General features: G+C 37.6%; 3 long non-coding RNA genes and 1 pseudogene across 4 annotated transcripts; all 4 read right to left on the bottom strand.

Annotated features, from left to right (window-relative positions):
• Positions 1 to 231: 231 nt before the first annotated feature.
• On the bottom strand, positions 232 to 4,880 carry LOC149154459 (protein TOPLESS-RELATED PROTEIN 2-like; annotated as a pseudogene). Its single transcript, XR_016263351.1, has 10 exons — positions 4,767 to 4,880; positions 4,357 to 4,476; positions 4,131 to 4,241; positions 3,763 to 3,942; positions 3,305 to 3,521; positions 2,877 to 3,046; positions 2,390 to 2,773; positions 1,792 to 2,284; positions 946 to 1,698; positions 232 to 805 (listed from the first exon to the last, which is right to left on the bottom strand). The product of XR_016263351.1 is annotated as a protein TOPLESS-RELATED PROTEIN 2-like (transcript).
• An 87-nt stretch (positions 4,881 to 4,967) lies between these two features.
• Positions 4,968 to 9,298, bottom strand: LOC149154458 (uncharacterized). Its single transcript, XR_016262615.1, has 8 exons — positions 9,051 to 9,298; positions 8,889 to 8,963; positions 8,461 to 8,782; positions 6,261 to 6,359; positions 6,056 to 6,150; positions 5,627 to 5,718; positions 5,217 to 5,431; positions 4,968 to 5,104 (listed from the first exon to the last, which is right to left on the bottom strand). It is a non-coding gene; the product is annotated as an uncharacterized LOC149154458 (long non-coding RNA).
• A 3,319-nt stretch (positions 9,299 to 12,617) lies between these two features.
• On the bottom strand, positions 12,618 to 13,629 carry LOC149154457 (uncharacterized). Its single transcript, XR_016263660.1, has 3 exons — positions 13,605 to 13,629; positions 13,048 to 13,448; positions 12,618 to 12,941 (listed from the first exon to the last, which is right to left on the bottom strand). It is a non-coding gene; the product is annotated as an uncharacterized LOC149154457 (long non-coding RNA).
• Positions 13,630 to 21,942: 8,313 nt separating this feature from the next.
• Positions 21,943 to 24,568, bottom strand: LOC149154456 (uncharacterized). Its single transcript, XR_016263691.1, has 3 exons — positions 24,246 to 24,568; positions 23,813 to 24,139; positions 21,943 to 22,102 (listed from the first exon to the last, which is right to left on the bottom strand). It is a non-coding gene; the product is annotated as an uncharacterized LOC149154456 (long non-coding RNA).
• Between the last annotated feature and the right edge of the window lie 2,651 nt (positions 24,569 to 27,219).

Below are 27,219 nucleotides of genomic sequence, written 5' to 3'. Positions count from 1 at the left end.
TAAATATGCAGAAAGTGCAATGGGGCAGAGGGGCCTCAAGCTTTCCTGCATCAAACACTCCAACTGCACTATCACAGAAGCTCAGAAGTTCGCATAAACTAGGACGCTGTCGCACGAGTATAAGGCACTTGAAATAGGAGCAAATATTCTGCATCAAACACTCCAACTACACTATCACAGAAGCTCAGAAGCTCGCATAAACTAGTACGCTGTCACATGAGTATATGACACTTGAAATAGGAGCGGATATTCTGCATCAAACTCTGCAACTGCACTATCACAGAAGCTCGCATAAACTAGGGCACTGACACGAATATATGGCACTTGAAATAGGGCAAGGTCATCCAATCAGATACAGAGGGTAAGTGACATTATATTATTGTCTATGTTTAATTTGACACTGGTTACAAGTACTTATAGCAAAAGCGCTCCAACTTGGAAGCATCATATAGAGCAAAGCTGGCTCTTATGCACAAGAAAGAGGTGAATTTGATCATTATGAAACTGTACTCTTGTACCCCCACTGGTGGTGACGATCTTCCTGGTTGTACTGGTACAACTTTTGACTTTAGCTTGTCCCACCCATGAAGGAAGAGGTGCCACAAACCAGAGACGGAGGGCAGCAGAATTCCCGGATAGATTTCTGTTGTTTCTTAAAAGATTCGGAGGAAACCTTGATTAAATTGCACGCTGGAATGGAGCTTTTACAGATGCTCCAAAGCGAGAAGTAATGATCGTTTGGCCTATAAGCTATGCGGCAGATAATTGAGGTGCAATCTTTACAGCATTCTTCTAAACAAGCAGACTGTACACCAGAAATGATTCACATCACCAAGCTGTAAGTAGGAAGTTATTATTATCAAAACATATAAAGTTTTAAAATTAGCATCAGCTGCTGGGGCATATCTAACTTTACCAAAAAACAATTTGAAGAGAAGGACTCACGGAAAATGATAAGAGCGTGCACCTGCAGGTGAGCTGGCAGCGCATGACTTAAAACATCCATATATTCATTCTATAATCTGATTCGATTCCAGATAATGACAACAATTGCCCATTTCTTAACTGTCAATTCTACGATCAATTTTAGACTTATGGTGACATATCATAATAAATCAGCAATGCACACATATCAACCCTCATGTTTTATAAATTTATTGGCAGTGGGAATTATAATACCAAATACAAATTTAAAAGCCAAGCCCGGTGTTTAAAGACATATAATATCAATGTAGTTTGAATCCCATCAGGCGACACAATTGAAGCCTCTTTCTTGCGTTGGCGTTGGTTAACTCCATTACTAAAATCCTATTCTGCTTTCCCTCCCATTGTTGGCCCCAACTCTTTTCTGTTCGACATTAATGCACGCTGGCAGTGGCCAGCCTTTGACCTTGAGGTGCTCCCGAGTCCCAACCTTACTAAATAGCTCATCAGTCGTGTCGTTTCAATTTAATCCACAGAGCGGCACTTGAAATAGGAGCAAATATTCTGCATCAAACACTCCAACTGCACTATCACAGAAGCTCAGAAGCTCGCATAAACTAGTACGCTGTCACATGAGTATATGACACTTGAAATAGGAGCGGATATTCTGCATCAAACACTCCAAGTGCACTATCACAGAAGCTCGCATAAACTAGGGCACTGACACGAATATATGGCACTTGAAATAGCAGATAGGGGATCATCAGGAGACCACTGCAAATGCAACCATGTAACAAGGTCATCCAATCAGATACAGAAGGTAAGTGACATTATATTATTGTCTATGTTTAATTTAACACTGCTTACAAGTACTTATAGCACAAGTGCTCCAACATGGAAGCATCATATAGAGCAAAGCTGGCTCTTATGTACAACAAAGAGGTGAATTTGATCATTATGAAACTGTACTCTTGTACCCCCACTGGTGGTGACGATCTTCCTGGTTGTACTGGTACAACTTTTGACTTTCGCTTGTCCCACCCATACTGCCTCAACAACTGGAACACAAGTCAGGCATTTCACTGACAAGAAGCGGCAATTATTCATGGTATTCTTGTAAATAAAGAGTGCACTTCAAATTGTTTTTATGTTTCCATTGAACTACCTTGAGGGTAGTGCCGAACCTTGGTTACTTAAATGATGGATTTGATCCGACAGTTGCATTATTTGGGGGAGGTCCATCACCCGATTTCCCTTCTCACTCTGAAGGCTCAATAACATGAACTCCATCTGTTTTTCCAAGAACAAATTGATTCGGTTCCGATGGATGTGATGCAACGACTGAGAATAGGCATTACTGCTGAATAAATAACCAAACAATAAATTAAATCATAATATGCCTTGTCAAAATCCAAATCTAAAAAATAGATGTATCAACCATGACAGAATGAAAGAGCCCATTTACCTGTTCATTCCCGATGGTAAATATGCAGAAGGTGCAATGGGGCAGTGAGGCCTCAAGCTTTCTGCATCAAACACTCCAACTGCACTATCACAGAAGCTCAGAAGCTCGCATAAACTAGGATGCTGTCGCATGAGTATAAGGCACTTGAAATCGGAGCAAATATTCTGCATGAAACACTCCAACTGCACTATCACAGAAGCTCAGAAGCTCACATAAACTAGTACACGCTGTCACGTGAGTATATGACACTTGAAATAGGAGCGGATATTCTGCATCAAACACTCCAAGTCCACTATCACAGAAGCTCAGAAGCTCGCATAAACTAGGACACTGACACGAGTATATGACACTTGAAATAGCAGATAGGGGATCATCAGGAGACCACTGCAAATGCAACCATGTAACAAGGTCATCCAATCAGATACAGAAGGTAAGTGACATTATATTATTGTCTATGTTTAATTTAACACTGCTTACAAGTACTTACATAGCACAAGTGCTCCAACTTGGAAGCATCATATATAGCAAAGCTGGCTCTCATGCACAACCAACAAGTGAATTTGATCATTATGAAACTGTACTCTTGTATCCCCACTGGTGGTGACGATCTTCCTGGTTGTACTGGTACAACTTTTGACTTTCGCTTGTCCCACCCATCTATGCCCCAGGGACATAACTGCCAAAAGACGTGGTTGTGAGTACATGAACATTTCTACTCCGTAAATTTATGTAAACTTTAAAGTGAACATCATGGAGTCAGACTATATTTAATAATAAAAGAAACCATATACATGGGTATCAGCTCCAGAAGATACCAACACATTCAAAACATGTGAAAGATACCAACACAATCAAAGCATGTGAAAAAGCCAGGCCTGTGATTTTCTTTTGGTGGCCCTTGAGCTTTGCTTTTACCTGTAAAAATTGCAGCAGGTTCAGAGCATGCCACTTAAAGATGAGCTTTGGAAGAGATAAGTATTGAAAGAGATATTCACACGCAGCATCTCATCAACTCAAACATTGTATATTTGAATTGTTGAATCCTCCATGGCAATTACAAGGATGTTATGTCCTGAGGGTGGAAAGCCAGAAAAGTGGCTGCAGAAGGAGGTGGCATGAAAGTTGTCATGACCTGCAATGAATCACTAATCAGCATCCCATGAAAATTGGGAGCCTTTGGATTCTTAGCCTATAGTAAGGAAAATTACACAAGAACCTTGTAGAGGAACTGAACCCCATTACCCACATAATTTGAAAGTTGAAGGTGAGACATTAGAGAATAAACCCTAAGCAGACCAATGTACCAAAACTGAAATTATATATCATCGGAAACATTAAAATGAAACTGGTCTTTAGGTAAAAGGTTCTCTTACCTTAAATGCCATCATATTGAATAAGGAGACCTTGCCACCGGAAGCAGACATTACATAGGAATCATTCTTAGACAAAGCTATACAAGCAGCGGCTTCTTCTGGATTTGTATCACCAACGTCATTATCCATAACAATCCCAATCCCACTCGCTGGCTGCCACATCTGTATTCGAATAAAACTCTGTAGACGGTGGAACAAGATACTAACTCTTAGTTACACGTCACTCATTACTACATAAAATACAACTGCAAATTATATATCCAAACGTATAATAAACAAATAAATAAATAAAACAAGCTAAAACAAATAAATAAATAAAACAAGCTAAAATAAAAAAGAAGCAAACAACAACTACTAAAGAACCCCACCTTTCCGGATGGATTCCGGTCACTCCGTGGCCATTTCCATAGCTTATGGAGTGCAATGGATGTCAGTACTAAGACAACAACACCGGAATTGGTGTATATCAGTTTTACCACCTGCAAGAAATAGCACATTACTTGTTTGGATCAATATCGACAGAATTTGTAGCACATAAAATTGTAAAGTATGTCAACCTTTAGTGTTTTCTGTAATAGAGGGATGATTGCATACCTTGCTCGCAGGCGACCTACACTGACCCGAATCAGTGATCTCAGTCAATTTCCAGTTCTTGCTCTTGTCTGTGACCTCATCTAGAAGCCTTCGTTTAACATCTGGGGTCCGACTGTCTATCTAGAGTCTATACTACTCTGCACACATGTTGTCTCGAGTGTCAGATAATTGTTAGAATTCATTGATCATATCATCCTATTCCTATAAAAGATATGCCAAAATAATGGCTAATAGAGCATGTGAAAAGGGAAAAGAACAAAATCCTATGCTATATGGAAACTTGAAAGCAACAATATCTGGACTCTGAGTGAAGTTTAGAAAATGATAAGATATATGTAACAAACTAAACTGAATAATGCTGGACAAATATGCTAGATTCTAAAGAAATAATTTTAGGAGAAAGCTCTTACAAAATTGGTCATTGACAATGCAGGTGGAAGTCTGTCCGAACGTTCTATAGCACTGCGAAGGGAACCAGGAGCAGTGACTACAGGAGGCATGGCATTCACAATTGAAGTCTGCATAGTAAAAATGATCTAGTTAGAGTTTAAACTTTACCATTAATTAGTAGTGCATGTACACAGTAAATGTGCATGGAAGAAGCAATTTACCTTTGTTGCCATTGTCTCTGGTGGCACCCTCGTTCCTTCAAAGGATCTACTCTCTAGCATGCAAGTTAAGCGAAATTAATCCCTCTGCGTTGGGTAAAATTTTTATGCCGTGACTGCCAATAGGGACTAGCCTGGATCTTTTTGAAAATAAGCGAAGGATTATACATTGAGATGTGATCAAGAAAACTTAAAATAATGTTTTGAAACTCTAAAAATAAACCATCCTCATCTCCAAAAATAACTTCTTACCGAACTACCCTCAACATCAATTGTTGTCAGTCATGTCCCAGAACTTTATTTGAAATTCATCACCAGCTGCCAACAACCTATTCCTGGTTGTATCAAATTGCAGAACACCTAAGGAACGCTTAAAATCAGAGTATGTCCACTGGATTGTTCCCTCGCTTTCATTCCACTCAACCAGGTTTGAATCACCATCTTTACTTGTTCCACAGGAGAAGAGCCTAGTAAAAAATACAAATGATTATATACTTCAGAAAGAACATGGATTTAACAGAGCAAATATAGAAAATTGAGAGAGTAAAATTGAGAAAGAACATGGATTTGACAGAGCAAATATAGAAAATTGGAGAAAGTAAACCTCAGTTACACATGAAGACACTGTACTAACTAAACACCATTCCAAGTTAACATTTTACCTTGTTCCATCAGCACTATAAGACCCGAAAGATTCCGCAAGATCATATAACTAGGCTTTAATCTTTCAATCAATAGCTGTAAAAAAAATAAACTGCATACGAACAAAGAATCATAATCCATCTATCCTTAGTGCAATAAAGTAGATTCCGCAAGATCATATAACTAGGCTTTAATCTTTCAATCAATAGCTGTAAAAAAAATAAACTGCATACGAAGAAAGAATCATAATCCATCTATCCTTAGTGCAATAAAGTATTTGTCATATGGCTAAAAATTCACAGGAAGCCAAACATCAAACAAAAATAGAATATGCAATGTAACTACAAAACAACTAGAATTTAATATTCCTCAATTGAAATTCACATAAATTCTTAATATTCCTCAACTGCAATTCACATAAATTCTTCAGGTATCAAGGAACAAAGTACCTGAATATTTTCTTGCGGTGAAGACAAACAGAACATATAGCTGCTTCATGGCCTTCAAATGTGTACTGCTTTCAACCAGTTACTGCATTCCACACCTACAAGCATAACACAATATTGTTTTCCTTTATTTTTCAAATTTTCATATACAGATAAATAAACGACAACTATTAGAATGAGTCTTGACACATATGATAAAGCAGATTACCTTGATGGTCTTATCATCCCCACATGTAATTATTATGAAGAGCTGGTAGCTAGGGTGTGAAAAAGCAATATCATTCACACCACCAGCAATTGCGTCAATCTGTTTAAATTATATCAATGTTAATAAATTATACTTTCAATACAAAATTAATTTTACACACATACAAAGAATGTACAGGTTGGCCTTTAAGCATGTAAGCAAGACACTAGATGTTGTCTAGAATCGCCTGCCACAGTATAGGAATATATGTGAACTATATGCTTGGAAAACACAACTCCTATAACACAAATGCAGGCATGTCAGTATCTGAATAGAGGGCGTAGCACACCATTATATTGGTGTGCAACCAACCAAAAGGGAGGGTGTAGTACACTATTATATTGGTGTGCTACCAACCAAAAGGGAGGGTGTAGTACACTATTATATTGGTGTGCAACCAACCAAAAGGAGACCAAAGCAGTGTTACGGGGGAGCACCCCCCTCCTCCTCGATCCTGCTCCTAATCCACGCTCCGGGCGGGAGCGGGTCGGGAGCGCGCTTCCGAAATCGCTCCCTAAAAATTTTTTCGCTCCCTGCGTTTTCGGGAGCGTTTTGCCCTTTTTGCAATTTTTTTTGTAGTAATGTTCAAAATGCAATATTTTTTCAAAGAAACAAATAATTTTTGAGTGAGGCAGCTTAATGATAAAGTCTATGGCCCTAGTATTGATATCCTATTCATGTTAAGAATCTTGAGATTGATAACTTGGGTGGTACTCAAAACCAAAGGCTCCAGGGTTGTGGATGAATTGGCACCACAAGGTCACTTGTCGATGTGAAACCATGTATGGATTTGGACACTTGGCACTTGGAGATTGTAGGGCACCCTTAAACGAACAAGGGGCCACTTGCAGCACGAAGAGAGGCCTTGTGGATTGAGAGAAAAGAATTTTTATTTGATTCTCTGGGTGAATTTATCTTAAGTTTCAAGTTGACTTGAGGAGACAATTTAAGAAGGTTAGACATCACCCCAAGGAATGATATAAATAGGAATGGGGAAGAGCCTCATTCCTCACCCAATCAAGTCACTTATTCCTCATGTGAACACTGAAATAGGAGGTCGAGTCCGCAACCAAGGAGAAAGGATCAATTATGGTTAGGGGTTGGTTTTGGGACTATTTTGGGTTGTGGTTATGCAGGTAAAAGCAACGAGTAGGAAACTAGGACGAGACTTTTGAGGACAAAATATGAGCATGAAAACATAAGCAAGCTCTCTCCAACAGGCTGAGATTTATGAAGTATTGCAAGTGGATGAAATGATGATTATTAGAGTGTTGAGTAGCTTACTTGGCAGCCAAGGATAGGCAACACTCATCTACAGTAGGAGTGAAGAAATCAAAGGTTTTTGGAGTGGGTTGCAACATGACCTGCTTTAGGTTGCCCTACTTAGGAAAGAGTTCTTTATAAAAAGTCTCACTCATATCCAAGGGTTTTCGAGAGCAGAAGTGGACGTCTACAAGGAGAAAAAGTGCAAGATTGGTGTCGTAGTTTAGGATAGTATTTGGAGCAACCAAAAGAACAGTTTCGGGAGTGTTGTAGTGTCTTGCTCCATAACATAAGTACAATCACTTGAGAAAGAATTTGAGGATAGTTAGAAGGGAAAAAGAAGGGGTGATCAAGATTGATCTTTGAAGGACAAAAGAACGAGGTCAAGGGAGCACTTTGACTAGCCCATGTTTGTTGTTAACAAGGACTTTTGACAGTGATAGGTAGCAACCCTCTATGCCCTAAGTTTGCCTCATTCAAGTAGCACAAGTAAGCAATAGAGGGAAGTGTTGATTTTAGGGTAGCCTGGGATGTTCTCTAGCTCCAAAATTTTGTGGAGGGGCTAGAACACATGAGATCTCCAAGACCCAGAATTATTTGGGGAAATTCCACATGGATTGTATTTTATTAAAATAATAAATATTTTAATGGGGTTCTTAAGTAAGGTATGCCTCACTCATCCTTTGTGTCCCGTTTGTAGAATGTCTAGTGCATATTCACCACTTAACCTTTGTAGACCATACAAATGTAGTTCCTCAGTACATAAAAAATATCAATATAGTTGACTATGAAAGCATAGATAAAACATATAATAATTTTAATAGCAAACAAATGGAGCCATAAATTAGCGAAAGATACTTTTAAGTGAAATGCATTGCATGTAGATATGTTGACTCACCTTTATTTATGAACAATAACCTCAATTTTCTTTGTCTGCTTCCTTCATTTCCATTTCCGCACCCAAGAAACAAAACCAAGACCAAACTACAAGAAACGTTCAGAAAACAAAAACAAAATAACAAAGGAAGAGTACAACAAACCCAACAAACAAAACCAATATATACTACAAAAAACAAGAAAAAATTGCAAAACAAAGGAAGACGAGTACAATAGAGCATGGCCATGCTCAAACTCAAACAAAACAAAACATGCAGACAAGAACAAAGAAAAAATTGCAAACATCCCCTCTGCACATCATCTCTCCTGCAATGTGTTGTCCTCTGCGAAAAGGGAAAAAAGGCAAGTTGGATAAGGTTAAAATACATAGACAATTAGTCATGTTAAACATATTTCAAAATCAATAATTATTCATAATAGCAAACACACCTCCCATAGAGTTCGTTTTATAATGATGGACACTCTTTTGTATTCCACTTGCTCATGCTCATCAGAACCAACCATCTACAAAAGATACACAATAAGATATTAGTATCGTTATATAAGTTAAACTAGAGAGTATGCAATAATTAATCATAATAAGAAACACACCTTTCTTTGAAATTGTTATATAAATGGGAAGAGTCCATTTCGCATTTCACATCTTCATGCTCACTTGAATAAGCAATCTGCAATAGATACACAATAAAATATTAGATTTCTAATAAAAGTCAAACCAGAGAGTTTGAAGGCACGAACTTCAACAAAAATAAATCATGTAGAAAACAACAAACAAAAAATTGTAAACTTCCCCTTTGCACATTATCTCCATTGTAGTGTCTTGTCCTCCGCTAAAAGGAAAAAAAGAGGTGTGAATAAAGTTAAAATAAAGACACAGATATTAATGGGAAGCATAATTCAAAACAAATAATTATTCATAATAGCAAACATACTTCGTTTAGATTTTGCTATATAAAGAAAGACATTCCATTCTGTATTCAACTTACCCATGCTCACCAAAACACGCCATCTACAACAGATACATCATAAGGTGTCAGAATCATTATACAAGTTAAGTTCGAGAGTTGAATGCAACAATCAATCACAATGTGAAACATACCTGACTTTGAACTTTTTATATGAGTATAATCCATTTTGCATTCTACTTATTCCTTCGCACTGGAAACAACCATCTACAGTAGATAGAAAATAAAATATTAGAATTATAATAAAATTTAAACTAGACAGTTCAAGGCATGAACTTGTGAACCAACTTAATTCAAGCCCATTTATATTCCATGCTATATCTCAAAATATATAAGTTTTCTAAACTAGACATAATTCTTCCAGGAATAAGGCAATCAATGTTATCGTAAGATAAATAAACCTTTATATAAAAGAGATCCAAGCATATTGAAACATATTGAACGTGTTGACATTGGTAACTTGGGTGGTACTCAAAACCCAAGGCTCTAGGGTTGTGGATGAATTGGCACCACAAAGTCACTTGTGGATGTGAAACCATGTATGGATTTGGACACTTGGCACTTGGAGATTGTAGGGCACCCTTAAACGAACAAGGGGCCACTTGTAGCACGAAGAGAGGCCTTGTGGATAGAGAGAAAAGAATTTTTATTTGATTCTGTGGGTGAATTTATCTTAAGTTTCAAGTTGACTTGAGGAGACAATTTAAGAAGGTTAGACATCATCCTAAGGAATGATATAAATAGGAATGGGGAAGAGCCTCATTCCTCACCCAATCAAGTCACTTATTCCTCATGTGAACACTGAAATAGGAGGTCGAGTCCGCAACCAAGGAGAAAGGATCAATTATGGTTAGGGTTGGTTTTGGGACTATTTTGGGTTGTGGTTATTCAGGTAAAAGCAACGAGAAGGAAACTAGGACGAGACTTTTGAGGACAAAATACGAGCATGAAAACATAAGCAAGCTCTCTCAACCAGGCTGAGATTTATGAAGTATTGCAAGTGGACAAAATGATGATTATTAGAGAGTTGAGTAGCCTACTTGGCAACCAAGGATAGGCCACACTCATCTACAATAGGAGTGAAGAAATCAAAGGTTGTTGGAATGGGTTGCAACATGACCTGCTTTAGGTTGCCCTAGTTAGGGAAGAGTTCTTCAGAAAAAGTCTCACTCATATCCAAGGGTTTTCGAGAGCAGAAGTGGACGTCTACAAGGAGCAGAAGTGCAAGATTGGTGTCATAGTTTAGGATAGTATTTGGAGCAACTAAAAGAACAGTTTTGGGAGTGTTTTAGTGTCTTGCTCCATGACATAAGTACAATCGCTTGAGAAAGAATTTGAGGATAGTTAGAAGGGCAAAAGAAGGGGTGATCAAGAATGATCTTTGAAGGACAAAAGAACGAGGTCAAGGGAGCACCTTGACTAGCCCATGTTTGTCGTTGAACAAGGACTTTTGGCAGTGATAGGTAGCAACCCTCTATGCCCTAAGTTTGCCTCATTCAAGTAGCACATTAGGCAATAGAGGGAAGTGCTGATTTTAGAGTAGCCTGGGATGTTCTCTAGCTCCAAAATTTGGTGGAGGGGCTAGAACACAAGAGATCTCCAAGACCCAGAAATCATTTGGTGAAATTCCACATGGATTGTATTTTATTAAAATAATTAATATTTTAATGGGTTTCCTAAGTAAGGTATGCCTCACTCATCCTTTGTGTCATGTTTGTAAAATGTCTAGTGCATCTTCACCACTTAGCCTTTGTAGCTCCAAAGTTGTGGATGAATTGGCACCACAAAGTCACTTGTGGATGTGAAACCATGTATGGATTTGGACACTTGGCACTTGGAGATTGTAGGGCACCCTTAAACGAACAAGGGGCCACTTGCAGCACGAAGAGAGACCTTGTGGATTGAGAGAAAAGAATTTTTATTTGATTCTTTGGGTGAATTTATCTTAAGTTTCAAGTTGACTTGAGGAGACAATTTAAGAAGGTTAGACATCACCCCAAGGAATGATATAAATAGGAATGGGGAAGAGCCTCATTCCTCACCCAATCAAGTCACTTATTCCTCATGTGAACACTGAAATAGGAGGTCGAGTCCGCAACCAAGGAGAAAGGATCAATTATGGTTAGGGGCTGGTTTTGGGACTATTTTGGGTTGTGGTTATGCTGGTAAAAGCAACGAGTAGGAAACTAGGACGAGACTTTTGAGGACAAAATATGAGCATGAAAACATAAGCAAGCTCTCTCCAACAGGCTGAGATTTATGAAGTATTGCAAGTGGATGAAATGATGATTATTAGAGTGTTGAGTAGCTTACTTGGCAGCCAAGGATAGGCCACACTCATCTACAGTAGGAGTGAAGAAATCAAAGGTTGTTGGAGTGGGTTGCAACATGACCTGCTTTAGGTTGCCCTAGTTAGGAAAGAGTTCTTTATAAAAAGTCTCACTCATATCCAAGGGTTTTCGAGAGCAGAAGTGGACGTCTACAAGGAGAAAAAGTGCAAGATTGGTGTCGTAGTTTAGGATAGTATTTGGAGCAACCAAAAGAACAGTTTCGGGAGTGTTGTAGTGTCTTGCTCCATAACATAAGTACAATCACTTGAGAAAGAATTTGAGGATAGTTAGAAGGGCAAAAGAAGGGGTGATCAAGATTGATCTTTGAAGGACAAAAGAACGAGGTCAAGGGAGCACTTTGACTAGCCCATGTTTGTTGTTAACAAGGACTTTTGACAGTGATAGGTAGCAACCCTCTATGCCCTAAGTTTGCCTCATTCAAGTAGCACAAGTAGGCAATAGAGGGAAGTGTTGATTTTAGGGTAGCCTGGAATGTTCTCTAGCTCCAAAATTTTGTGGAGGGGCTAGAACACATGAGATCTCCAAGACCCAGAATTATTTGGGGAAATTCCACATGGATTGTATTTTATTAAAATAATTAATATTTTAATGGGGTTCTTAAGTAAGGTATGCCTCACTCATCCTTTGTGTCCCATTTGTAGAATGTCTAGTGCATATTCACCACTTAACCTTTGTAGACCATACAATTGTAGTTCCTCAGTACATAAAAAATATCAATATAGTTGACTATGAAAGCATAGATAAAACATATAATAATTTTAATAGCAAACAAATGGAGCCATAAATTAGCGAAAGATACTTTTAAGTGAAGTGCATTGCATGTAGATATGTTGACTCACCTTCATTTATGAACAATAACCTCAATTTTCTTTGTCTGCTTCCTTCATTTCCATTTCCGCACCCAAGAAACAAAACCAAGACCAAACTACAAGAAACGTTCAGAAAACAAAAACAAAATAACAAAATAAAGGAAGAGTACAACAAACCCAACAAACAAAACCAATATATACTACAAAAAATAAGAAAAAATTGCAAAACAAAGGAAGACGAGTACAATAGAGCATGGCCATGCTCAAACTCAAACAAAACAAAACATGCAGACAAGAACAAAGAAAAAATTGCAAACATCCCCTCTGCACATCATCTCTCCTGCAATGTGTTGTCCTCTGCGAAAAGGGAAAACAGGCAAGTTGGATAAGGTTAAAATACATAGACAATTAGTCATGTTAAACATATTTCAAAATCAATAATTATTCATAATAGCAAACACACCTCCCATAGAGTTCGTTTTATAATCGTGGACACTCTTTTGTATTCCACTTGCTCATGCTCATCAGAACCAACCATCCACAAAAGATACACAATAAGATATTAGTATCGTTATATAAGTTAAACTAGAGAGTATGCAATAATTAATCATAATAAGAAACACACCTTTCTTTGAAATTGTTATATAAATGGGAAGAGTCCATTTCGCATTTCACATCTTCATGCTCACTTGAATAAGCAATCTGCAATAGATACACAATAAAATATTAGATTTCTAATAAAAGTCAAACCAGAGAGTTTGAAGGCACGAACTTCAACAAAAATAAATCAAGTAGAAAACAACAAACAAAAAATTGTAAACTTCCCCTTTGCACATTATCTCCATTGTAGTGTCTTGTCCTCCGCTAAAAGGAAAAAAAGAGGTGTGAATAAAGTTAAAATAAAGACACAGATATTAATGGGAAGCATAATTCAAAACAAATAATTATTCATAATAGCAAACATACTTCGTTTATATTTTGCTATATAAAGAAAGACATTCCATTCTGTATTCAACTTACCCATGCTCACCAAAACACGCCATCTACAACAGATACATCATAAGGTGTCAGAATCATTATACAAGTTAAGTTCGAGAGTTGAATGCAACAATCAATCACAATGTGAAACATACCTGACTTTGAACTTTTTATATGAGTATAATCCATTTTGCATTCTACTTATTCCTTCGCACCGGAAACAACCATCTACAGTAGATAGAAAATAAAATATTAGAATTATAATAAAATTTAAACTAGACAGTTCAAGGCATGAACTTGTGAACCAACTTAATTCAAGCCCATTTATATTCCATGCTATATCTCAAAATATATAAGTTTTCTAAACTAGACATAATTCTTCTAGGAATAAGGCAATCAATGTTATCGTAAGATAAATAAACCTTTATATAAAAGAGATCCAAGCATATTGAAACATATTCAACGTGTTGAGATTGGTAACTTGGGTGGTACTCAAAACCCAAGGCTCTAGGGTTGTGGATGAATTGGCACCACAAAGTCACTTGTGGATGTGAAACCATGTATGGATTTGGACACTTGGCACTTGGAGATTGTAGGGCACCCTTAAACGAACAAGGGGCCACTTGTAGCACGAAGAGAGGCCTTGTGGATAGAGAGAAAAGAATTTTTATTTGATTCTGTGGGTGAATTTATCTTAGGTTTCAAGTTGACTTGAGGAGACAATTTAAGAAGGTTAGACATCATCCTAAGGAATGATATAAATAGGAATTGGGAAGAGCCTCATTCCTCACCCAATCAAGTCACTTATTCCTCATGTGAACACTGAAATAGGAGGTCAAGTCCGCAACCAAGGAGAAAGGATCAATTATGGTTAGGGTTGGTTTTGGGACTATTTTGGGTTGTGGTTATTCAGGTAAAAGCAACGAGAAGGAAACTAGGACGAGACTTTTGAGGACAAAATACGAGCATGAAAACATAAGCAAGCTCTCTCAACCAGGCTGAGATTTATGAAGTATTGCAAGTGGACAAAATGATGATTATTAGAGAGTTGAGTAGCCTACTTGCCAGCCAAGGATAGGCCACACTCATCTACAATAGGAGTGAAGAAATCAAAGGTTGTTGGAGTGGGTTGCAACATGACCTGCTTTAGGTTGCCCTAGTTAGGGAAGAGTTCTTCAAAAAAAGTCTCACTCATATCCAAGGCTTTTCGAGAGCAGAAGTGGACGTCTACAAGGAGCAGAAGTGCAAGATTGGTGTCATAGTTTACGATAGTATTTGGAGCAACTAAAAGAACAGTTTTGGGAGTGTTTTAGTGTCTTGCTCCATGACATAAGTACAATCGCTTGAGAAAGAATTTGAGGATAGTTAGAAGGGCAAAAGAAGGGGTGATCAAGAATGATCTTTGAAGGACAAAAGAACGAGGTCAAGGGAGCACCTTGACTAGCCCATGTTTGTCATTGAACAAGGACTTTTGGCAGTGATAGGTAGCAACCCTCTATGCCCTAAGTTTGCCTCATTCAAGTAGCACATTAGGCAATAGAGGGAAGTGCTGATTTTAGAGTAGCCTGGGATGTTCTCTAGCTCCAAAATTTGGTGGAGGGGCTAGAACACAAGAGATCTCCAAGACCCAGAAATCATTTGGTGAAATTCCACATGGATTGTATTTTATTAAAATAATTAATATTTTAATGGGTTTCCTAAGTAAGGTATGCCTCACTCATCCTTTGTGTCATGTTTGTAAAATGTCTAGTGCATCTTCACCACTTAGCCTTTGTAGCTCCAAAGTTGTGGATGAATTGGCACCACAAAGTCACTTGTGGATGTGAAACCATGTATGGATTTGGACACTTGGCACTTGGAGATTGTAGGGCACCCTTAAACAAACAAGGGGCCACTTGCAGCACGAAGAGAGGCCTTGTGGATTGAGAGAAAAGAATTTTTATTTGATTCTCTGGGTGAATTTATCTTAAGTTTCAAGTTGACTTGAGGAGACAATTTAAGAAGGTTAGACATCACCCCAAGGAATGATATAAATAGGAATGGGGAAGAGCCTCATTCCTCACCCAATCAAGTCACTTACTCCTCATGTGAACACTGAAATAGGAGGTCGAGTCCGCAACCAAGGAGAAAGGATCAATTATGGTTAGGGCTGGTTTTGGGACTATTTTGGGTTGTGGTTATGCAGGTAAAAGCAACGAGTAGGAAACTAGGACGAGACTTTTGAGGACAAAATATGAGCATGAAAACATAAGCAAGCTCTCTCCAACAGGCTGAGATTTATGAAGTATTGCAAGTGGACGAAATGATGATTATTAGAGTGTTGAGTAGCTTACTTGGCAGCCAAGGATAGGCCACACTCATCTACAGTAGGAGTGAAGAAATCAAAGGTTGTTGGAGTGGGTTGCAACATGACCTGCTTTAGGTTGCCCTAGTTAGGAAAGAGTTGTTTATAAAAAGTCTCACTCATATCCAAGGGTTTTCGAGAGCAGAAGTGGACGTCTACAAGGAGAAAAAGTGCAAGATCGGTGTCATAGTTTAGGATAGTATTTGGAGCAACCAAAAGAACAGTTCCGGGAGTGTTGTAGTGTCTTGCTCCATAACATAAGTACAATCACTTGAGAAAGAATTTGAGGATAGTTAGAAGGGCAAAAGAAGGGGTGATCAAGATTGATCTTTGAAGGACAAAAGAACGAGGTCAAGGGAGCACTTTGACTAGCCCATGTTTGTTGTTGAACAAGGACTTTTGACAGTGATAGGTAGCAACCCTCTATGCCCTAAGTTTGCCTCATTCAAGTAGCACAAGTAGGCAATAGAGGGAAGTGTTGATTTTAGGGTAGCCTGGGATGTTCTCTAGCTCCAAAATTTTGTGTAGGGGCTAGAACACATGAGATCTCCAAGACCCAGAATTATTTGGGGAAATTCCACATGGATTGTATTTTATTAAAATAATTAATATTTTAATGGGGTTCCTAAGTAAGCTATGCCTCACTCATCCTTTGTGTCATGTTTGTAGAATGTCTAGTGCATCTTCACCACTTAACCTTTGTAGACCATACAATTGTAGTTGTTCACTACATAAAAAAGATCAATATAGTTGACTATGAAAGCATAGATAAAACATATAATAATTTGAATAGCAAACAAATGGAGCCATAAATTAGCGAAAGATACTTATAAGTGAAGTGCATTGCATGTAGATATGTTGACTCACCTTTATTTATGAACAATAACCTCAATTTTCTTTGTCTGCTTCCTTCATTTCCATTTCCGCACCCAAGAAACAAAACCAAGACCAAACTACAAGAAACGTTCAGAAAACAAAAACAAAATAACAAAATAAAGGAAGAGTACAACAAACCCAACAAACAAAACCAATATATACTACAAAAAACAAGAAAAAATTGCAAAACAAAGGAAGACGAGTACAATAGAGCATGGCCATGCTCAAACTCAAACAAAACAAAACATGCAGACAAGAACAAAGAAAAAATTGCAAACATCCCCTCTGCACATCATCTCTCCTGCAATGTGTTGTCCTCTGCGAAAAGGGAAAAAAGGCAAGTTGGATAAGGTTAAAATACATAGACAATTAGTCATGTTAAACATATTTCAAAATCAATAATTATTCATAATAGCAAACACACCTCCCATAGAGTTCGTTTTATAATGATGGACACTCTTTTGTATTCCACTTGCTCATGCTCATCAGAACCAACCATCTACAAAAGATACACAATAAGATATTAGTATCGTTATATAAGTTAAACTAGAGAGTATGCAATAATTAATCATAATAAGAAACACACCTTTCTTTGAAATTGTTATATAAATGGGAAGAGTCCATTTCGCATTTCACATCTTCATGCTCACTTGAATAAGCAATCTGCAATAGATACACAATAAAATATTAGATTTCTAATAAAAGTCAAACCAGAGAGTTTGAAGGCACGAACTTCAACAAAAATAAATCAAGTAGAAAACAACAAACAAAAAATTGTAAACTTCCCCTTTGCACATTATCTCCATTGTAGTGTCCTGTCCTCCGCTAAAAGGAAAAAAAGAGGTGTGAATAAAGTTAAAATAAAGACACAGATATTAATGGGAAGCATAATTCAAAACAAATAATTATTCATAATAGCAAACATACTTCGTTTAGATTTTGCTATATACAGAAAGACATTCCATTCTGTATTCAACTTACCCATGCTCACCAAAACACGCCATCTACAACAGATACATCATAAGGTGTCAGAATCATTATACAAGTTAAGTTCGAGAGTTGAATGCAACAATCAATCACAATGTGAAACATACCTGACTTTGAACTTTTTTATATGAGTATAATCCATTTTGCATTCTACTTATTCCTTCGCACTGGAAACAACCATCTACAGTACATAGAAAATAAAATATTAGAATTATAATAAAAGTTAAACTAGACAGTTCAAGGCATGAACTTGTGAACCAACTTAATTCAAGCCCATTTATATTCCATGCTATATCTCAAAATATATAAGTTTTCTAAACTAGACCTAATTCTTCTAGGAATAAGGCAATCAATGTTATCGTAAGATAAATAAACCTTTATATAAAAGAGATCCAAGCATATTGAAACATATTGAACGTGTTGAGATTGGTAACTTGGGTGGTACTCAAAACCCAAGGCTCTAGGGTTGTGGATGAATTGGCACCACAAAGTCACTTGTGGATGTGAAACCATGTATGGATTTGGACACTTGTCACTTGGAGATTGTAGGGCACCCTTAAACGAACAAGGGGCCACTTGTAGCACGAAGAGAGGCCTTGTGGATAGAGAGAAAAGAATTTTTATTTGATTCTGTGGGTGAATTTATCTTGAGTTTCAAGTTGACTTGAGGAGACAATTTAAGAAGGTTAGACATCACCCTAAGGAATGATATAAATAGGAATGGGGAAGAGCCTCATTCCTCACCCAATCAAGTCACTTATTCCTCATGTGAACACTGAAATAGGAGGTCGAGTCTGCAACCAAGGAGAAAGGATAAATTATGGTTAGGGTTGGTTTTGGGACTATTTTGGGTTGTGGTTATTCAGGTAAAAGCAACGAGAAGGAAACTAGGACGAGACTTTTGAGGACAAAATACGAGCATGAAAACATAAGCAAGCTCTCTCAACCAGCCTGAGAATTATGAAGTATTACAAGTGGACAAAATGATGATTATTAGAGAGTTGAGTAGCCTACTTGGCAGCCAAGGATAGGCCACACTCATCTACAATAGGAGTGAAGAAATCAAAGGTTGTTGGAGTGGGTTGCAACATGACCTGCTTTAGGTTGCCCTAGTTAGGGAAGAGTTCTTCAGAAAAAGTCTCACTCATATCCAAGGGTTTTCGAGAGCAGAAGTGGACGTCTACAAGGAGCAGAAGTGCAAGATTGGTGTCATAGTTTAGGATAGTATTTGGAGCAACTAAAAGAACAGTTTTGGGAGTGTTTTAGTGTCTTGCTCCATGACATAAGTACAATCGCTTGAGAAAGAATTTGAGGATAGTTAGAAGGGCAAAAGAAGGGGTGATCAAGAATGATCTTTGAAGGACAAAAGAACGAGGTCAAGGGAGCACCTTGACTAGCCCATGTTTGTTGTTGAACAATGACTTTTGGCAGTGATAGGTAGCAACCCTCTATGCCCTAAGTTTGCCTCATTCAAGTAGCACATTAGGCAATAGAGGGAAGTGCTGATTTTAGAGTAGATTGGGATGTTCTCTAGCTCCAAAATTTGGTGGAGGGTCTAGAACACAAGAGATCTCCAAGACCCAGAAATCATTTGGTGAAATTCCACATTGATTGTATTTTATTAAAATAATTAATATTTTAATGGGTTTCCTAAGTAAGGTATGCCTCACTCATCCTTTGTGTCATGTTTGTAAAATGTCTAGTGCATCTTCACCACATAACCTTTGTAGCTCCAGAGTTGTGGATGAATTGGCACCACAAAGTCACTTGTGGATGTGAAACCATGTATGGATTTGGACACTTGGCACTTGGAGATTGTAGGGCACCCTTAAACGAACAAGGGGCCACTTGCAGCACGAAGAGAGGCCTTGTGGATTGAGAGAAAAGAATTTTTATTTGATTCTCTGGGTGAATTTATCTTAAGTTTCAAGTTGAATTGAGGAGACAATTTAAGAAGGTTAGACATCACCCCAAGGAATGATATAAATAGGAATGGGGAAGAGCCTCATTCCTCACCCAATCAAGTCACTTATTCCTCATGTGAACACTGAAATAGGAGGTCGAGTCCGCAACCAAGGAGAAAGGATCAATTATGGTTAGGGCTGGTTTTGGGACTATTTTGGGTTATGGTTATGCAGGTAAAAGCAACGAGTAGGAAACTAGGACGAGACTTTTGAGGACAAAATATGAGCATGAAAACATAAGCAAGCTCTCTCCAACAGGGTGAGATTTATGAAGTATTGCAAGTGGACGAAATGATGATTATTAGAGTGTTAGTAGCTTACATGGCAGCCAAGGATAGGCCACACTCATCTACAGTAGGAGTGAAGAAATCAAAGGTTGTTGGAGTGGGTTGCAACATGACCTGCTTTAGGTTGCCCTAGTTAGGAAAGAGTTCTTTATAAAAAGTCTCACTCATATCCAAGGGCTTTCGAGAGCAGAAGTGGACGTCTACAAGGAGAAAAAGTGCAAGATTGGTGTCGTAGTTTAGGATAGTATTTGGAGCAACCAAAAGAACAGTTTCAGGAGTGTTGTAGTGTCTTGCTCCATAACATAAGTACAATCACATGAGAAAGAATTTGAGGATAGTTAGAAGGGCAAAAGAAGGGGTGATCAAGATTGATCTTTGAAGGACAAAAGAACGAGGTCAAGGGAGCACTTTGACTAGCCCATGTTTGTTGTTGAACAAGGACTTTTGACAGTGATAGGTAGCAACCCTCTATGCCCTAAGTTTGCCTCATTCAAGTAGCACAAGTAGGCAATAGAGGCAAGTGTTGATATTAGGGTAGCCTGGGATGTTCTCTAGCTCCAAAATTTTGTGGAGGGGCTAGAACACATGAGATCTCCAAGACCCAGAATTATTTGGGGAAATTCCACATGGATTGTATTTTATTAAAATAATTAATATTTTAATGGGGTTCCTAAGTAAGCTATGCCTCACCCATCCTCTGTGTCATGTTTGTAGAATGTCTAGTGCATCTTCACCACTTGACTTGTGTAGAACATACAATTGTAGTTGTTCACTACATAAAAAAGATGAATATAGTTGACTATGAGAGCTTAGATAAAGCATATAATAATTTGAAAAGATAATAAATGGAGCTACAAAGTAGCGAAAGATACTTTTAAGTGAAGTGCATTGCATATAGAAATGTTGACTCACCTTCATTTATGAACAATAACCTCAATTTTCTTTGTCTGCTTCCTTCATTTCCATTTCCGCACCCAACAAACAAAACCAAGACCAAACTACAAAAAACATTCAGAAAACAAAAAACAAAACAAAGGAAGAGTACAACAAACCCAACAAAAAAAACCAATATATACTACCAAAAACAAGAAAAAATTGAAAAACAAAGGAAGACGAGTACAATAGAGCATGGCCATGCTCAAACTCAAACAAAACAAAACATGCAGACAAGAACAAAGAAAAAATTGCAAACATCCCCTCTGCACATCATCTCTCCTGCAATGTGTTGTCCTCTGCGAAAAGGGAAAAAAGGCAAGTTGGATAAGGTTAAAATACATAGACAATTAGTCATGTTAAACATATTTCAAAATCAATAATTATTCATAATAGCAAACACACCTCCCATAGGGTTCGTTTTATAATGATGGACACTCTTTTGTATTCCACTTGCTCATGCTCATCAGAACCAACCATCTACAAAAGATACACAATAAGATATTAGTATCGTTATATAAGTTAAACTAGAGAGTATGCAATAATTAATCATAATAAGAAACACACCTTTCTTTGAAATTGTTATATAAATGGGAAGAGTCCATTTCACATTTCAGATCTTCATGCTCACTTGAATAAGCAATCTGCAATAGATACACAATAAAATATTAGATTTCTAATAAAAGTCAAACCAGAGAGTTTGAAGGCACGAACTTCAACAAAAATAAATCAAGTAGAAAACAACAAACAAAAAATTGTAAACTTCCCCTTTGCACATTATCTCCATTGTAGTGTCTTGTCCTCCGCTAGAAGGAAAAAAAGAGGTGTGAATAAAGTTAAAATAAAGACACAGATATTAATGGGAAGCATAATTCAAAACAAATAATTATTTATAATAGCAAACATACTTCGTTTAGATTCTGCTATATAAAGAAAGACATTCCATTCTGTATTCAACTTACCCATGCTGACCAAAACACGCCATCTACAACAGATACATCATAAGGTGTCAGAATCATTATACAAGTTAAGTTCGAGAGTTGAATGCAACAATCAATCACAATGTGAAACATACCTGACTTTGAACTTTTTTATATGAGTATAATCCATTTTGCATTCTACTTATTCCTTCGCACTGGAAACAACCATCTACAGTAGATAGAAAATAAAATATTAGAATTATAATAAAAGTTAAACTAGACAGTTCAAGGCATGAACTTGTGAACCAACTTAATTCAAGCCCATTTATATTCCATGCTATATCTCAAAATATATAAGTTTTCTAAACTAGACATAATTCTTCTAGAAATAAGGCAATCAATGTTATCGTAAGATAAATAAACCTTTATATAAAAGATTTCCAAGCATATTGAAACATATTGAACATGTTGAGATTGGTAACCTGGGTGGTACTCAAAACCCAAGGCTCTAGGGTTGTGGATGAATTGGCACCACAAAGTCACTTGTGGATGTGAAACCATGTATGGATTTGGACACTTGGCGCTTGGAGATTGTAGGGCACCCTTAAACGAACAAGGGGCCGCTTGTAGCACGAAGAGAGGCCTTGTGGATAGAGAGAAAAGAATTTTTATTTGATTCTGTGGTGAATTTATCTTAAGTTTCAAGTTGACTTGAGGAGACAATTTAAGAAGGTTAGACATCACCCTAAGGAATGATATAAATAGGAATGGGGAAGAGCCTCATTCCTCACCCAATCAAGTCACATATTCCTCATGTGAACACTGAAATAGGAGGTCGAGTCCGCAACCAAGGAGAAAGGATCAATTATGGTTAGGGTTGGTTTTGGGACTATTTTGGGTTGTGGTTATTCAGGTAAAAGCAACGAGAAGGAAACTAGGACGAGACTTTTGAGGACAAAATATGAGCATGAAAACATAAGCAAGCTCTCTCAACCAGGCTGAGATTTATGAAGTATTGCAAGTGGACGAAATGATGATTATTAGAGTGTTGAGTAGCCTACTTGGCAGCCAAGGATAGGCCACACTCATCTACAGTAGGAGTGACGAAATCAAAGGTTGTTGGAGTGGGTTGCAACATGACCTGCTTTAGGTTGCCCTAGTTAGGAAAGAGTTCTTTATAAAAAGTCTCACTCATATCCAAGGGCTTTCGAGAGCAGAAGTGGACGTCTACAAGGAGAAAAAGTGCAAGATTGGTGTCGTAGTTTAGGATAGTATTTGGAGCAACCAAAAGAACATTTTCGGGAGTGTTGTAGTGTCTTGCTCCATAACATAAGTACAATCACATGAAAAAGAATTTGAGGATAGTTAGAAGGGCAAAAGAAGGGGTGATCAAGATTGATCTTTGAAGGACAAAAGAACGAGGTCAAGGGAGCACTTTGACTAGCCCATGTTTGTTGTTGAACAAGGACTTTTGACAGTGATAGGTAGCAACCCTCTATGCCCTAAGTTTGCCTCATTCAAGTAGCACAAGTAGGCAATAGAGGGAAGTGTTGATATTAGGGTAGCCTGGGATGTTCTCTAGCTCCAAAATTTTGTGGAGGGGCTAGAACACATGAGATCTCCAAGACCCAGAATTATTTGGGGAAATTCCACATGGATTGTATTTTATTAAAATAATTAATATTTTAATGGGGTTCCTAAGTAAGGTATGCCTCACTCATCCTTTGTGTCATGTTTGTAGAATGTCTAGTGCATCTTCACCACTTAACCTTTGTAGACCATACAATTGTAGTTGCTCACTACATAAAAAAGATCAATATAGTTGACTATGAAAGCATAGATAAAGCATATAATAATTTGAATAGCAAACAAATGGAGCCATAAATTGGCGAAAGATACTTATAAGTGAAGTGCATTGCATGTAGATATGTTGACTCACCTTTATTTATGAACAATAACCTCAATTTTCTTTGTCTGCTTCCTTCATTTCCATTTCCGCACCCAAGAAACAAAACCAAGACCAAACTACAAGAAACGTTCAGAAAACAAAAACAAAATAACAAAATAAAGGAAGAGTACAACAAACCCAACAAACAAAACCAATATATACTACAAAAAACAAGAAAAAATTGCAAAACAAAGGAAGACGAGTACAATAGAGCATGGCCATGCTCAAACTCAAACAAAACAAAACATGCAAACAAGAACAAAGAAAAAATTGCAAACATCCCCTCTGCACATCATCTCTCCTGCAATGTGTTGTCCTCTGCGAAAAGGGAAAAAAGGCAAGTTGGATAAGGTTAAAATACATAGACAATTAGTCATGTTAAACATATTTCAAAATCAATAATTATTCATAATAGCAAACACACCTCCAATAGAGTTCGTTTTATAATGATGGACACTCTTTTGTATTCCACTTGCTCATGCTCATCAGAACCAACCATCTACAAAAGATACACAATAAGATTAAACTAGAGAGTATGCAATAATTAATCATAATAAGAAACACACCTTTCTTTGAAATTGTTATATAAATGGGAAGAGTCCATTTCGCATTTCACATCTTCATGCTCACTTGAATAAGCAATCTGCAATAGATACACAATAAAATATTAGATTTCTAATAAAAGTCAAACCAGAGAGTTTGAAGGCACGAACTTCAACAAAAATAAATCAAGTAGAAAACAACAAACAAAAATTGTAAACTTCCCCTTTGCACATTATCTCCATTGTAGTGTCTTGTCCTCCGCTAAAAGGAAAAAAAGAGGTGTGAATAAAGTTAAAATAAAGACACAGATATTAATGGGAAGCATAATTCAAAACAAATAATTATTCATAATAGCAAACATACTTCGTTTAGATTTTGCTATATAAAGAAAGACATTCCATTCTGTATTCAACTTACCCATGCTCACCAAAACACGCCATCTACAACAGATACATCATAAGGTGTCAGAATCATTATACAAGTTAAGTTCGAGAGTTGAATGCAACAATTAATCACAATGTGAAACATACCTGACTTTGAACTTTTTTATATGAGTATAATCCATTTTGCATTCTACTTATTCCTTCGCACTGGAAACAACCATCTACAGTAGATAGAAAATAAAATATTAGAATTATAATAAAATTTAAACTAGACAGTTCAAGGCATGAACTTGTGAACCAACTTAATTCAAGCCATTTATATTCCATGCTATATCTCAAAATATATAAGTTTTCTAAACTAGACATAATTCTTCTAGGAATAAGGCAATCAATGTTATCGTAAGATAAATAAACCTTTATATAAAAGAGATCCAAGCATATTGAAACATATTGAACATGTTGAGATTGGTAACTTGGGTGGTACTCAAAACCCAAGGCTCTAGGGTTGTGGATGAATTGGCACCACAAAGTCACTTGTAGATGTGAAACCATGTATGGATTTGGACACTTGGCACTTGGAGATTGTAGGGCACCCTTAAATGAACAAGGGGCCACTTGTAGCACGAAGAGAGGCCTTGTGGATAGAGAGAAAAGAATTTTTATTTGATTCTGTGGGTGAATTTATCTTAAGTTTCAAGTTGACTTGAGGAGACAACTTAAGAAGGTTAGACATCACCCTAAGGAATGATATAAATAGGAATGGGGAAGAGCCTCATTCCTCACCCAATCAAGTCACTTATTCCTCATGTGAACACTGAAATAGGAGGTCGAGTCCGCAACCAAGGAGAAAGGATCAATTATGGTTAGGGTTGGTTTTGGGACTATTTTGGGTTGTGGTTATTCAGGTAAAAGCAACGAGAAGGAAACTAGGACGAGACTTTTGAGGACAAAATACGAGCATGAAAACATAAGCAAGCTCTCTCAACCAGGCTGAGATTTATGAAGTATTGCAAGTGGACAAAATGATGATTATTAGAGAGTTGAGTAGCCTACTTGCCAGCCAAGGATAGGCCACACTCATCTACAATAAGAGTGAAGAAATCAAAGGTTGTTGGAGTGGCTTGCAACATGGCCTGCTTTAGGTTGCCCTAGTTAGGGAAGAGTTCTTCAGAAAAAGTCTCACTCATATCCAAGGGTTTTCGAGAGCAGAAGTGGACGTCTACAAGGAGCAGAAGTGCAAGATTGGTGTCATATTTTAGGATAGTATTTGGAGCAACTAAATGAACAGTTTTGGGAGTGTTTTAGTGTCTTGCTCCATGACATAAGTACAATCGCTTGAGAAAGAATTTGAGGATAGTTAGAAGGGCAAAAGAAGGGGTGATCAAGAATGATCTTTGAAGGACAAAAGAACGAGGTCAGGGGAGCACCTTGACTAGCCCATGTTTGTCGTTGAACAAGGACTTTTGGCAGTGATATGTAGCAACCCTCTATGCCCTAAGTTTTCCTCATTCAAGTAGCACATTAGGCAATAGAGGGAAGTGCTGATTTTAGAGTAGCCTGGGATGTTCTCTAGCTCCAAAATTTGGTGGAGGGGCTAGAATACAAGAGATCTCCAAGACCCAGAAATCATTTGGTGAAATTCTACATGGATTGTTTTTTATGGAGGAGACAACTTAAGAAGTTAGACATCACCCTAAGGAATGATATTAAATAGAATGGGGGAAGAGCCTCATTCCTCACCCATCAAGTCACTTATCCTCATGTGAACATGTGAATAGGAGGTCGAGTCGCGAACCAAGGAGAGAAAGGATCAATTATGGTTAGGGCTGGTTTTGGGACTATTTTGGGTTGTGGTTATGCAGGTAAAAGCAACGAGTAGGAAACTAGGACGAGACTTTTGAGGACAAAATATGAGCATGAAAACATAAGCAAGCTCTCTCCAACAGGCTGAGATTTATGAAGTATTGCAAGTGGATGAAATGATGATTATTAGAGTGTTGAGTAGCTTACTTGGCAGCCAAGGATAGGCCACACTCATCTACAGTAGGAGTGAAGAAATCAAAGGATGTTGGAGTGGGTTGCAACATGACCTGCTTTAGGTTGCCCTAGTTAGGAAAGAGTTCTTTATAAAAAGTCTCACTCATATCCAAGGGTTTTCGAGAGCAGAAGTGGACGTCTACAAGGAGAGAAAGTGCAAGATTGGTGTCGTAGTTTAGGATAGTATTTGGAGCAACCAAAAGAACAGTTTCGGGAGTGTTGTAGTGTCTTGCTCCATAACATAAGTACAATCACTTGAGAAAGAATTTGAGGATAGATTTTAGGGCAAAAGAAGGGGTGATCAAGATTGATCTTTGAAGGACAAAAGAACAAGGTCAAGGGAGCACTTTGACTAGCCCATGTTTGTTGTTGAACAAGGACTTTTGACAGTGATAGGTAGCAACCCTCTATGCCCTAAGTTTGCCTCATTCAAGT

The sequence above is a fragment of the Pinus tabuliformis genome, chromosome 9 (genome assembly GCF_031772625.1).
Source record: "Pinus tabuliformis cultivar Carrire ecotype Pingquan chromosome 9, CPIR1, whole genome shotgun sequence".
Taxonomy (NCBI): domain Eukaryota; kingdom Viridiplantae; phylum Streptophyta; class Pinopsida; order Pinales; family Pinaceae; genus Pinus; species Pinus tabuliformis.
This window is presented reverse-complemented; position numbering and strand designations above follow the sequence as displayed.